General features: G+C 37.3%; 1 long non-coding RNA gene across 1 annotated transcript; it reads right to left on the reverse strand.

The window, feature by feature from the left end:
* Positions 1-256: 256 nt before the first annotated feature.
* Positions 257-12,997, reverse strand: LOC128635930 (uncharacterized). The gene is made up of 3 exons (XR_008398620.1): positions 12,979-12,997; positions 3,627-3,723; positions 257-428 (listed from the first exon to the last, which is right to left on the reverse strand). It is a non-coding gene; the product is annotated as an uncharacterized LOC128635930 (long non-coding RNA).
* Between the last annotated feature and the right edge of the window lie 1,900 nt (positions 12,998-14,897).

Genomic DNA, 14,897 nt, shown 5'->3' on the forward strand with positions numbered 1-14,897 from the left:
TGTGCAGATATAAAAAATAATTAATTAACTAACTGCAATTGTTACCAGAAGTTAAACTAGGAAAATCATATTTATTTTTTATATTTTACTGATTTTAATAAAATTAGCATTTGCCTGTCTGGTAAATATGATCTGTTAACCTCAATACTGTATGAAGATAAAAATATTCACCAAAAAATCCTTTAGAAATGACTCCATAAAAACAACAGCATTGACTCTTACAAAAATAATTTAAAGTGTTATTAGGCTTCAAATTTTCCAGGTATTAAAACATTTTAAATATGACATTGTAATAAACCAGAGAATAACTTATAGTATAGGCCTAGGGTACAAGTTTAATGCAGATGCACAATAATGTTGACAGAACAACAAAAATATAATATGATGTCCATCTGTATCTGTTCTATGATCTTGAATTTGGCACCGGCCTGTAAAAATAAAAACAAATATTACATAAACATGGGCATTCTGTGCTAATTGCTTAGTCTACAGCAGAACTTTAATTTGTAGAACTAAAAAAGTAAATCTGACAAAAAAAATAACGCCTTTATTTCAACTTCAAGGTTGTGATGAATACTAAAAAAGAATTGTATTTTTAACTTCCATAAATTCTCATGTCAATGCAATTTCCATCTGGATATTAACATATTTGGCCACGTTCCTTCCTAATCAAACAGATCACTACCTGCCAATGGGATGCTTAGAACCTATACTTTAACCCCTTAAAGACTAGCAACGTACCCTGTACATCACTCGGCTTTGAATAGGGAAGTGCTATTAAATGCGCGGTCTCGCCGCCAGTGTTGAGGCCACACTATTTACGATGACAAGAAGGGAGGGTATAATAGCGCAGTACCGCCACTTGTGGCGGGACACGTGCTATTTAAAAAAATATAACCCTTAATGAGCGGCAACATACATGGTACATCTCAGTCGTTAAAGGGTTACTATATTGAGACTTTTTTTCCTTAAGATATTTATATTTTACTTCTCTAGAAATCAATATGCACTATTTGATACCCTATGTTGTAATTTAAATTTTTGGTTGTGTTCCTAGACTTTTGGAGATAAAAGAGGGAAAGTCACAATGTGCAGTTTATTTCCTTTTCAATTGTGTTTTTTTCCTTTTACAAAATATTAAGTAATATGCTATCTAGATGTGTCATATTCTAAATCTTCATATCCCCACTTCCCTTCCCAAAGGAAAATGATATAGCAGAGTAGCATTTAGTAAGACAGTATTCTATTTACTTCTGTGATACTCCCATGCTATGTGAGGTGCTGCACTGCTTGCTTATTTAAAGGGACATTAAACACTAAGAGCCAGATTACAAGTGAAGTGCTAAATATTGCTTGTGTGCAAGCAATATTAGTGCTCCATTGAGTAATACCAGCGCCCGCTAATATTAGCTGGTATTACAACTCAAGTGTAAAATTACGCAAGCTCAGAATCTAAGTGCAGTGAAGGGGGTAAGTAGCTCAGCGATGCAGCAAATATAACACCCAACTCCGACCAACTTTACCCCCAAAATACTACCTAGTGCAAATATTTTATTAAAACATAAAAATAATACAATTTGTATTTTTTTTATAAAATACACTACACTGTATTTTGGGGGCATTTGGGGCATATTTATAAAATTGACCAGAGATCTGATCTCTGGTTAATTTTATAAGCGCTAGTTGCTACCACAAGCATATAGTAGCAATAACCAGACACTTCTAATGGCTGGTTATTTATTGCGTGCCTGCAAAAGGGCACATTTGTCCACTTGCGGGCGCGCAATAAATTAGCGCTCCACTTATAATCTAGCCCTAAATAAATGCTAGATACAATGAAGCATTGAAAGAAAAGCTTAGTCTGTGAATAACATGTAGATGTATTTTTTAAAGTTATATTTGGTGTTTAAACATTAACAAACTAAGTGTAAAGTTTTAGTGTCTATAAAACAATGGGATCTTACTTAGGTTACATTATCTGCTGTGGCCAATTAGGGACAGTTATAAATTTATCACTAGAGTGTGCAGCCAATGGCTGTGTGGAATATAACAGTGTTCTGCACTTCCATTTCTAACAGGAGCTGAAAAGCTCACAACTTCAGAATAGAATTACAGGAAAAGGGGACAAAATAAATAATGAAAGTATATATATATATATATATATATATATACACACACACACAGTTTATCATTTTATATTACCATCTCAAGGTGTTTATTGTCCCTTTAAAAGGGCCTTAATAGTAAAAAAAAAATGACATCCTTTAATGTAAATTTAAGACTATTGACCCTGCACTACTGTGAGATTAACCCACACAAAGGCTTTAAACACACAATGGAAGTACTGATTGGTACCTGCAGAGCACTGCTGGTCCAGAGCAAAAACTGCCAAATGCTGCTTATCTAATCAGAAATACTAGTTGAATGACTAGCACTCATGATTGGATCAGCAGCACTTCCGCTCAGGATCAGCAGTGCTCTGTGGTTCCAAGCGGTACTTCTACTGTGTGTTTAATCCCTTTGTGGGTTAGTGCAGGGTTGATGGTCTTAAAATTAATTAAAACAAATTAGAGCATGCATTTTTTTTTTACTAATATGCTCTTTTAAAGAAATATATATTGTTTTATCTTAAGTTGCATGTTGCTGAAGCACTGAAAATTGTAAAGGGAGTTTCATTTATTGTTCCTGTGATAGGAGCATTCCTTTGTTTGAAGAATGTTTCTTTTTAGACAAGATTTATAATTCATTAACATTTTAATTGATATTAGTTGATAGTGCAATAAAAATCCTGTCACAAAGAAGCACCACTATCAAAATGGAACATTCCTTTCAAAGGGTCAGCTCAATCCAAGCACAGAGAAAACTCTAACATGGCTGCTCTATTTATGATCATGGGAGGATCAGGGAAGTGAGTAAAACACTCCCCTGCTGTATCACATCCATATAAGCATGTTGTATAAACAGAAACAAACACTCCCCTGCTGTATCACATCCATATAAACATGTTGTATAAACAGAAACAAACACTCCCCTGCTGTATCACATCCATATAAGCATGTTGTATAAACAGAAATAAAACACTCCCCTGCTGTATCACATCCATATAAGCATGTTGTATAAACAGAAACAAACACTCCCCTGCTGTATCACATCCATATAAACATGTTGTATAAATAGAAACAAACACTCCCCTGCTGTATCACATCCATATAAGCATGTTGTATAAACAGAAATAAAACACTCCCCTGCTGTATCACATCCATATAAGCATGTTGTATAAACAGAAATAAAACACTCCCCTGCTCTATCACATCCATATAAGCATGTTGTATAAACAGAAATAAAACACTCCCCTGCTGTATCACATCCATATAAGCATGTTGTATAAACAGAAACAAACACTCCCCTGCTGTATCACATCCATATAAGCATGTTGTATAGACAGAAACAAACACTCCCCTGCTGTATCACATCCATATAAGCATGTTGTATAGACAGAAACAAACACTCCCCTGCTGTATCACATCCATATAAGCATGTTGTATAAAAAAAACAAAAACAAAAAACAATTATAAAAGAAATGACTCAGTGGGGTGATTTAAACAAGAAAAAACATAACTGCTTACCTGTGACCACAAACAATTCTTGTGTGGGATTGGCAATCCCCTATGCATCTTCTCATTTCATGGTCAGTAATGTCTTTATAGACCCTTTGACATGTTTCTGTAATAGAAAACAACATCAAATAAATGAGTATAAAGTTAGATATGCAAAATAATTAGATAAAGTCTGTTCAGCAATAGTCTGTCCCGTTACATGGGCATAATACACTTTGTGATTATAACATGAATTATTTAATTATAAATAATAAGACAACTTTTCATTATACTTTCATTATTTTGCCCGCTTTGCCTGTAATGTAATGGTCTATGCAAAAGTTTTCCAGTGGCCAAATTTCACCACCATTTTCCTTATTTGGAGGAGCTAATCCTGATGTACTTCATGTGACAGTAACTCTAGTCACATCATACTGTCAGTAGGCTTTTCCTCATTTTATGTATGTTATCACAAAGTCACATCATACTGTCAGTATGCCTTTCCTTGTTTTGTTAGCACAAAGTCCATGCTAAAGCCAATTAGAAAGATATACAGACTATTGTTAATCATTTGAGGTCTGAAGCCTGCATTACCAATTTTCAGCATAGTAAAAGCCCATATTATTCAGAGTTAAAGGGACATGAAACCCAATTTTTTTTTCTTTCGTTATTTAGAAAGAGCATGTCATTTTAAACAACTTTCGAATTTACTTATTTTACCTAATGTGCTTCATTTTCTTGATATCACTTGCTGAAAAGCATATCTAGATATGCTCAGTAGCTGCTGATTGGTTGCTGCACATAGAGGCCTTGTGTGATTAGCTCACACATGTGCATTGCTATTTCTTCAACAAAGGCTATCTAAAGAATTGAGCAAATTAGATAATAGAAGTAAATTGGAAAGTTGTTTAAAATTGCATGCCCTATATGAATCATGAAAGTTTAATTTCGAATAGATTGTCCCTTTAAAGGGACATGAAACCCATCATTTTTCTTTCATAATTAAAATAGAGCAGGATTCTTCAAACCATGGGTCGGGACCCATTACTGGGTCACAACACTATGTGTACTGGGTCCCGACTTGTGTGTGTGTTGTAGGAGTGTGTGTGGTGTATTGTATGAGATTGTCCCTTTAAAGGGACATGAAACCCATCATTTTTCTTTCATAATTAAAATAGAGCAGGATTCTTCAAACCATGGGTCGGGACCCATTACTGGGTCACAACACCATGTGTACTGGGTCCCGACTTGTGTGTGTGTTGTAGGAGTGTGTGTGGTGTATTGTATGAGATTGTGTGTGTGCTGTGCATGTGTTGTGTATGAGAGTGTGTGTGTTGTATTAGTGTGTGTGTTATATGAGAGAGTGTGTGGTATGTGTGTTGTATGAGTGTGTGTGGTATGCGTGTGTTATGAAAGTGTGTCTGTATGTGTGTGTTGTAAGAGTGTATGGGGTGAGTGTGTATTATATGAAAGTGTGTGTGTTGTATGATAGTGTATGTGGTATGTGTGTTATATGAAAGTGTGTGTTGTATGAGAGTGTGTGTGGTATGTGTGTTACATGAAAATGTGTGTTGTATGAGAGTGTGTGGTGTGTGTGTTGTATGAGAGTTTGTGTGTGGTATGCGTGTGTTATGAAAGGGACCACCAGAGCATCTATCAGCTCCGCCTGGGGGTCCCTGGACCTCGACCCGTATCTCGGGAGCTTGGCATTTAAGAGCCTTTATTCTATCCTGGATCTCATCCAAAGAAGTTTCTGTCCTGAGAGCCTCAGACAGTGCATCAAACCAATACACTGCCACACTAGTGACGGTAGCAATACACACAGCTGGTTGTCATTGCAGGCCCTGGTGTACAGTGTGAGTAAACCCTCTAACTTTTTGTCCATAGGATCTTTGAAGGTACAACTATCCTCTATGGGAAAAGTAGTTCTCTTAGCTAAGGTAGAAATGGCCCCTTCCACCTTAGGCACTGTTTGCCAAGCCTCTTTGTTAGAGTCGGCTATGGGAAACATCTTCTTAAAAATAGGAGAGGGAGAAAAAGGTATGCCCGGTCTCTCCCATTTCTTAGCAATTATTTCATAAGCTCGGTCAGGGACCGGAAACACGTCTGTCGAGGAAGCAACCTTGAAATATTTGTTCAGCTTACTAGACTTCTTAGGAACAACCACTACCGTGGAGTCACTGTCGTCCAAAGTAACTAAAACCTCCCTAAGTAACAGACGGAGGTGTTCTAGCTTAAACCTAAAAGATACAACCTCAGAATCAGCCAGAGGAATTACACTTTCTGAATCTGAAATTTCTCCTTCAGATGCTACAGCGGTATCCTCCTCTTCGGTATTCTGGGAGGGCACCTCCGAAATTGCAACAATTGCATCAGAAACCTCGCTTACTAAATGTCTGATTTTCCTTTTTACGCTTTCCCTGCCACATTGGAAAAGCAGACAACGCATCATAAGAGAAGCTATGTCTTTTAAGGTAACTCCAGCGGGAGCTAGAGCAGAAGTGCAGAGCACTGCTTGTGAGGGAGGTAACATTTGGGACGCTTGGGGAGAAAGCTGCGGCATATTTTGAACCTCGTCATAAGACTCTTGGACAGTATCGGCTTTAGAAAAATTTTGCTCAGAAAAAATATTTTCCCTATAATTTAAAGTCCTCTCAATACATGAGGGACAGAAAGGGATAGGTGGTTCCACATTTGCATCAAAACACAAGGAGCAAGTGACATCTTGCAAGTCTCCTTGGTCCATACTGTTCACAATGAGTAAATTAATAAATAAAAAACCTCAAAAATGAATTAAAATTTTTGTAATGAAAATATGTTACTGTGTCTTTAAATTTAAACAGGTAACTTTTTTACCCAACTATGTCAATTATGAAAATATCACAATTTGAACACTACAGACACCTTTACACCTCAGTAACCCTGCTGAGGTGCCTACCTGACTGCTAAACAGGAGTCAATGTCCCTTTTCTTGTGGTGCAGGAACGATCCGGACCTCAGCAATAAGAATAGTGCCAACGGATAATGCTAGAAACGTCTGCTTTACTGGAAACCATGCGTTTCTAGTGACACGCTACTGAACTGAAGCCCAACGTGGGCGTTACTATATGCACCTCATCTCCCGATCGGCCTGTTTGCTAAGTAAAGCCGTCGGGAGACACAAACCACCAGAGCAAATGAAAAAGCTTTACTCCCAGCTCCAGTGCCTGCAGATATGGCTGTCTAAAATCCTCTCCAGTCTAGGAGAGTCTGTAGTCCCAAAACATAAAGCGCCCCTTCCTGTATGAGCCTTATATGTTCATTTTTCCAATAAATGTTCACACCTTTATCTCTGAGATGCTTTGTTTCCTTGGCCCCAGAATAAAAAAGCAGCACTTACCTCGTATCTGCCTGACAGCAAGGCAGCTCACAGGCTTGAGAGGTCCTATCCCTCACATCAACCTGTGGAGAAATAAAAGTCTGAGTAAATTACATGGGAGGCACAGTGAGAATTATGTCCCACAAGTTTCCATTGCTCTAAAGCCACCACTGCTCTACTGAAGAGACTGATATGGACTACGGCTACACTCTAGGACAAAGCAGCACAATCTTGCACTACTTTAAAAATAATAAACTCTTGATTGAAGAATTTTATCTAACAACTCACTTTACCACTTCCTAGCACTAACGTAGGCAAAGAGAATGACTGGAGTGGGAGGGAAGGGAGGAGCTTTTTAACAGCTTTGCTGTGGTGCTCTTTGCCGCCTCCTGCTGACCAGGAGGTGAATATCCTATTAGTAATTAAGATGATCTGTGGACTCATCGTGTCATGAAAAAGAGAAATCGTTTAACCCCTTGAGTGCTAACAATGGCTCTGAGCTGTCACAGGGTTTCACACTCTGGTGCTAACAACGGCTCAGAGCTGTCGCTAGCACTCTCCCACCTTGAGGGAGATCTGGGGGCTCCCACCCGCTCCTACCCCGGCGATTGGGCCTGCATAGTGACAGGCATCACCGGGGCTTCACGTTATGCATGGTGATGTCACACGCAATGACTTGATGACGTCACCGTGCAACTTTATTTAACATTAACAATGTTAAATATCGAAGCAGGGGGCATGCTGCTTAGAAGCCTGTATCTCAGGCATCTAAGCAGCTACAGACCCCCAAGACCCACTGTTGGAAATGAAATCGTCTAACCTTTCCAACAGTGTAAGTCTTGGGGATCTGAAAAAAAAAGGAAAAAAATAAATATATATTTTAAAAAAATATAAAACAAAAAAAAAAAAAAACTAAAAAAGCTTAGCACCAAGGTGGGAAAGTGCTTAGCACTGAAGGGTTAAAAATTAAATCTCATGCTCTATACTGAATCATGAAAGACAGAAAAACCTTGGGTTTCATGCCCCTTTAAATTATAGTAAATGGTGCAAAATAAAAAGTATATTGCAAAGTTGCATAACTAAACATTTTATATTGTGATCTCAATGTGTGTTATGCCCCTTTAAAGCATATATGTCTATATGTGTGTACATATATATTAAAGTGATGGTAAATCCTAGCGTTGGTGAAACGCTAGGATTTACCATTGGAACAAATAAAGGGAACTTTCATTCATGACGTATAAAATACTTCATGCTGAAAGCTCTTTTTTTTGTTTGCAGCGTTTACCGCACTGAGCTGCTAAGGCAACCTACGGCAGAACGGTATTTGACTGAGGTGACGTTTCCACCTCTTAGCCAATAGCCTTGCAGGAAATTTGAGGCCTGTCACTTTAATGTTTTTATATGTGTATATATGACTGTAAATACATATATACACATATAAATACAATAATATATATGTATACATATTTTTATATATATATATATATACACATACATACATAAATACATACATACAAAAACATCTTTAGCAATGTATGTGTCTCAATGTCAAAGCCATTTGCCTGCCTTTTTTTTTCTAGCACCCGAGATCTCATATCTTTTGAACCCTTAAAAGGTTTTTTGTGCAATATTTTTTTTAAATAATTTTTTATTAGACTTTCGACTAGATTGCGAGTTTTGCGTTATGAGTATAACGCTGCTTTTTCACTATCGCTTCTATTACGAGTCTTGTAAGTACAGCTGTACCGCACACTTTTTTGGCCGTCACGCAACGTAACTACAACACCTTTCAAAAAGTCATTTTTCAATGGGACTTCCATAGAAGTTGTTTGTATTTTATTTTTTTATTACAGGCAAAAGAGCTGATTTATTTGGGGCAATGTCCTGCAAAAGGCCCTTTTAAGGGCTATTGGCAGTTTAGTTTAGGCTAGGGGTTTTTTATTTGGGTGGGGGGCTTTTTTATTTTGATAGAGCTATTAGATTAGGTGTAATTAGTTTAAATATTTGATCATTTATTTTTTTATTTTGTGTAATTTAGTGTTTATTTTTTTGTAATTTAGTTAATTGTATTTAATTAATGTAATTTATTTAATTTTAGTGTAATGTTAGGTGTTAGTGTGAGGCAGGTTAAGGTTTATTTTACAGGTAAATTAATTTTTTATTTATTTTAACTAGATAGTTAGCAAATAGTTAATAACTATTTACTAACTAGTCTACCTAGTTAAAATAAATACAAACTTAGCTGTTAAATAAAAATAAAACCTAAGCTAGCTACAATGTAACTATTACAGGTATACCCCGCTCATACAGCGGGTTAGGGACCGGAGCCCCGCTGTAAAGTGAAAACCGCCTTAAAGTGAAACAAGGCAGTTATAGCTTTCTTTTCAGTGTTTAAAATCTTGAAAACATGTTTGAACTAACATATATTAGGGGTGCAATAGTGCTACGTTTAGTTTAACACTAGCACAGCAAGTATTCAATTAGTATTCAATAAATACTGTACCTGTAAAATAGTGACAATTACTGTAGTAAAATTTGCCAGGCTAGCACTGAGACAAAGATTGCACTGCAATGCTGTTAACAGAGTGAACTAAGCATAACAAAATATTGCCATTCACTTTTCTCGCAATCTCACAATGATTACAGCACTGTTTCAAAATCCTTGGAGGTTGAACTTCAGCTCCACAAAGCGCTGTATTAGCGAATCGCTGTAAAGTGAAGCGCTGTAAAGTGAGGTATACCTGTAGTTATATTGCAGCAAGCTTAGGGTTTATTTTATAGGTAAGTATTTAGTTTTAAATAGGTATTATTTAGTTAATGATAGTAATTTTTATTTAGATTTATTTTAATTATATGAAAGTTAGGGGTGTTAGGGTTAGACTTAGGTTTAGGGGTTAATATATTTATTTAGTATTAGTGATGTGGGAGGCCAGAGGTTTAGGGGTTAATAACTTTAGTATAGTGGCGGTGACATTGGGGGTGGCAGATTAGGGGTTAATACATTTATGTAGGTGGCGGCGACGTTGGGGGCGGCAGATTAGGGGTTATTAAATTTATGCAGGTGGCGGTGACATTGGGGGCAGCAGATTAGGGGTTAATAAGTGTAGGTAGGTGGCAGCAACATTGGGGGCGGCAGATTAGGGGTTAAAAATTGTAATGTAGGTGTCGGCGATGTCGGGGGCAAAAGATTAGGGGTGTTTAGACTCGGGGTTTATGTTAGGGTGTTAGGAGTAAACATAAATTTTCTTTCCCCATAGGAATAAATGGGGCTGCGTTACGGAGCTTTAGGCTCCTTTATTGCAGGTGTTAGGCTTTTTTTTAAGCCGGCTCTCCCCATTGATGTCTCTGGGGAAATCGTGCACGAGCACGTAAAACCAGCTCAAAGCAGCGCTGGTATTTGTGTGCGGTATGGAGCTCAACGCTGCCATATTGCCTGCTAACGGCCGGGTTTTTGCAAACCTGTAATAGCAGCGCTATTAAAGGTGAGCGGTGGAAATAACTTGCAAGTTAGTAGCGAGCCGCTCATAACACAAAACTCGGAATCTGGCTGATGGTTATTTACCTGCTCTCATCCAAGGTAATCCAGAAAATCTAGCCTGTTGGGGAGGCCTGGGGACAGGTTTGAAAACCACTGCCCTAGATCAAAATAATTGGCAACTGATATTAAAGGGACTGTTAACAAGGATTATTTTTTAGGGAATAGGGATTTAATCTCAGTTTCTTGCTGCAAGTTTTTTAATTTACGTTAAAGATTTTGATTACAGTAGAATCATTTCAAAAAGTAAATTAAAACATTTGCAGCAAGAAAATTAGATTAAAATCACTAATTACCTTAAAATATTTACTGTATTTTGTAATGCATGTTAAATAAAACACCCTAACAGCTCACTTGCATATGAATAATACCTTTTTAATGTAGGGCCAAATTAAACAAGCAAGGGTTACATTATTAACCCTTCAGCATCTACATAGCAGGACATAGTTATTTTAAACTGCACAAATACTGTAACTCACACCAAAAACAACACAAAATATTAACCCCTGCCAGGCTTCTGAACAGCATCAAAGCAATTCATAAAATACAGCTTGCACCCTTCTAGTACTGCTATATATCAGAAAGTCACAAGCAGATGCAGTTTGTTTGCTAATGTCTGTATATTTCATACACTTAACAGTAACATCTCTCAGATAAAAGAATAAAACAGTGATAGATTTTACTAAAAAAGTTTTCTAATTACAAAAATGCTCATTTTCAAACAGAAAAATAAAGATGCACATTTCAATTGTATTTGGATTATCCCTTTAACATTTAAATCTAGTTGTGTTTGTATGTTCTGTGTAATACAGTAGCAGGTGGCTTACTAATGCTGCTAAACAAATCATACACAGCATGTGTGTGTGCAGCTAGTGAGATAACTCTTTTTATATATACAGGGAGTGCACAATTATTAGGCAAATTAGTATTTTGACCACATCATCCTCTTTATGCATGTTGTCTTACTCCAAGCTGTGTAGGCTTGAAAGCCTACTACCAATTAAGCATATTAGGTGATGTGCATCTCTGTAATGAGAAGGGGTGTGGTCTAATGACATCAACACCCTATATCAGGTGTGCATAATTATTAGGCAACTTCCTTTCCTTTGGCAAAATGGGTCAAAAGAAGGACTTGACAGGCTCAGAAAAGTCAAAAATAGTGAGATATCTTGCAGAGGGATGCAGCACTCTTAAAATTGCAAAGCTTCTGAAGCGTGATCATCGAACAATCAAGCGTTTCATTCAAAATAGTCAACAGGGTCGCAAGAAGCGTGTGGAAAAACCAAGGCGCAAAATAACTGCCCATGAACTGAGAAAAGTCAAGCGTGCAGCTGCCAAGATGCCACTTGCCACCAGTTTGGCCATATTTCAGAGCTGCAACATCACTGGAGTGCCCAAAAGCACAAGGTGTGCAATACTCAGAGACATGGCCAAGGTAAGAAAGGCTGAAAGACGACCACCACTGAACAAGACACACAAGCTGAAACGTCAAGACTGGGCCAAGAAATATCTCAAGACTGATTTTTCTAAGGTTTTATGGACTGATGAAATGAGAGTGAGTCTTGATGGGCCAGATGGATGGGCCCGTGGCTGGATTGGTAAAGGGCAGAGAGCTCCAGTCCGACTCAGACGCCAGCAAGGTGGAGGTGGAGTACTGGTTTGGGCTGGTATCATTAAAGATGAGCTTGTGGGGCCTTTTCGGGTTGAGGATGGAGTCAAGCTCAACTCCCAGTCCTACTGCCAGTTTCTGGAAGACACCTTCTTCAAGCAGTGGTACAGGAAGAAGTCTGCATCCTTCAAGAAAAACATGATTTTCATGCAGGACAATGCTCCATCACACGCGTCCAAGTACTCCACAGCGTGGCTGGCAAGAAAGGGTATAAAAGAAGAAAATCTAATGACATGGCCTCCTTGTTCACCTGATCTGAACCCCATTGAAAACCTGTGGTCCATCATCAAATGTGAGATTTACAAGGAGGGAAAACAGTACACCTCTCTGAACAGTGTCTGGGAGGCTGTGGTTGCTGCTGCACGCAATGTTGATGGTGAACAGATCAAAACACTGACAGAATCCATGGATGGCAGGCTTTTGAGTGTCCTTGCAAAGAAAGGTGGCTATATTGGTCACTGATTTGTTTTTGTTTTGTTTTTGAATGTCAAAAATGTATATTTGTGAATGTTGAGATGTTATATTGGTTTCACTGGTAAAAATAAATAATTGAAATGGGTATATATTTGTTTTTTGTTAAGTTGCCTAATAATTATGCACAGTAATAGTCACCTGCACACACAGATATCCCCCTAAAATAGCTAAAACTAAAAACAAACTAAAAACTACTTCCAAAAATATTCAGCTTTGATATTAATGAGTTTTTTGGGTTCATTGAGAACATGGTTGTTGTTCAATAATAAAATTAATCCTCAAAAATACAACTTGCCTAATAATTCTGCACTCCCTGTATATATAATCTAATGGTTGATCTTACCTGATTGCAGTTGCACATGACTTGTCTGCACTCTGGCACTCTGCAGCACACACAGAAAGTTCATGGTAGTGAGACAGTGAGTGCAGTCAAATGCCGCAGCGCCCTCTGTGGTGGTAAGACCACACTGCACACAATATTATATGCTAAACAAAGTCTAATGTAAACTGTAGCTAAAAGCTAGTAGTATGAGTGACACATGAACTTTAATTTAATTTATTCCAGAACACAACAAATATACAATGCCTTGCTATAAAACTATGTATTATTTAGCTTTAGAGTCAGAATTTAAAATACAAGTTAGCCATCTTAAAGGGGCATTCCAGCAAAATGTGCATCATTGCATTTCTATTTTGAATAGAATAATTTTTCCAATACACATGCATTAGCAAAAATGCTCTAGAAAAAATATATCACTGTTTAAATTTACCTTTCCTAATAGGAGCATATAAACACTAATTTTAAAAAGTGTATCTGCGAAGAGAGCCAGCGGTTGTGTACATGACACATGCTGAGTCAGTTCCCATGCAATACATGCAATACCAGCTCTGAGCACATGCAGTGTACTTAAGTATGCTTCACATGTACACTGTTTTTTGTGTACTTAAAGGGACAAACTACTCCAGAATTTGTATTGTTTTAAAAGATAAATAATCCCTTTATTACCCATTCCTCAGTTTTGCACAATCAACACAGTTCTATTAATATACTTTTTACCTCTGTGATTACCTTGTATCTAAGCCTCTGCAGACTGCCCCTTATCTCAGTTATATTAATATACTTTTTACCTCTGTGATTACCCTGTATCTAAGCCTCTGCAGACTGCTTCTTATCTCAGTTATATTAATATACTTTTTACCTCTGTGATTACCTTGTATCTAAGCCTCTGCAGACTGCCCCTTATCTCAGTTATATTAATATACTTTTTACCTCTGTGATTACCTTGTATCTAAGCCTCTGCAGACTGCCCCTTATCTCAGTTATATTAATATACTTTTTATCTCTGTGATTACCCTGTATCTAAGCCTCTGCAGACTGCTTCTTATCTCAGTTATATTAATATACTTTTTACCTCTGTGATTACCTTGTATCTAAGCCTCTGCAGACTGCCCCTTATCTCAGTTATCTTAATATACTTTTTACCTCTGTGATTACCTTGTATCTAAGCCTCTGTAGACTGCCCCCTTATTTCAGTTCTTTTGATAGACTTGTATTTTAGTCAATTAGCACTGACTCATAAATAACTACACAGGAGTTAGCACAATGCTATCTATATGACACACATGAACTAGCAGTGTTTAACTGTAAAAACCGGTCAAAATGCACTGAGATAAGAGGCGGTTCAATGGTTTAGAAATTAGCATATGAGCCTACCTAGGTTTAGCTTTCAACAGAGAATACCAATTGAACAAAGCAAATTTGCTGATAAAAAAAGGAAATGGGAAAGTTGTTTAAAAGTGCATTTTTTATTATCTAGTTTTGACTAGACTGTACCTTTAAGTATGCTTTGCATGCATGCTCACAGTAAAAGTTCTCACAAAAGGCACAGTGAATGATAATTTTTAGTAATAGGTTTACCTACCTTTGTTTAGTAGATGTCATTGTTTGTTTATTAATCTCATTTTCTTGCTGCATGTGTTTTCATTTCTTTTTTTCACTTCTTGAAAGCTTCTCCTGTGATGCCGAATAAAATCTTTAACCCTCCCATTTCAGCTGTCTCTTCAGATGTGTGCACATAGAAACTTTTGGCTGAAAATAGAAGCCTTAGTATGTTGCTCCAGGGCACTAAGATAACAGCAGCTGTCCCTTTAATAACCAAGTTTTCAATATTTAAAGGGGCAGATAGCAAAATAAAATGTTGGTGGAAAGGATTATTTCATTAATATTAAAAAGATATGTTTCTGTCATGAATCCTCACCTTT

Source organism: Bombina bombina, chromosome 7, assembly GCF_027579735.1.
Source record: "Bombina bombina isolate aBomBom1 chromosome 7, aBomBom1.pri, whole genome shotgun sequence".
Taxonomy (NCBI): Eukaryota; Metazoa; Chordata; class Amphibia; order Anura; family Bombinatoridae; genus Bombina; species Bombina bombina.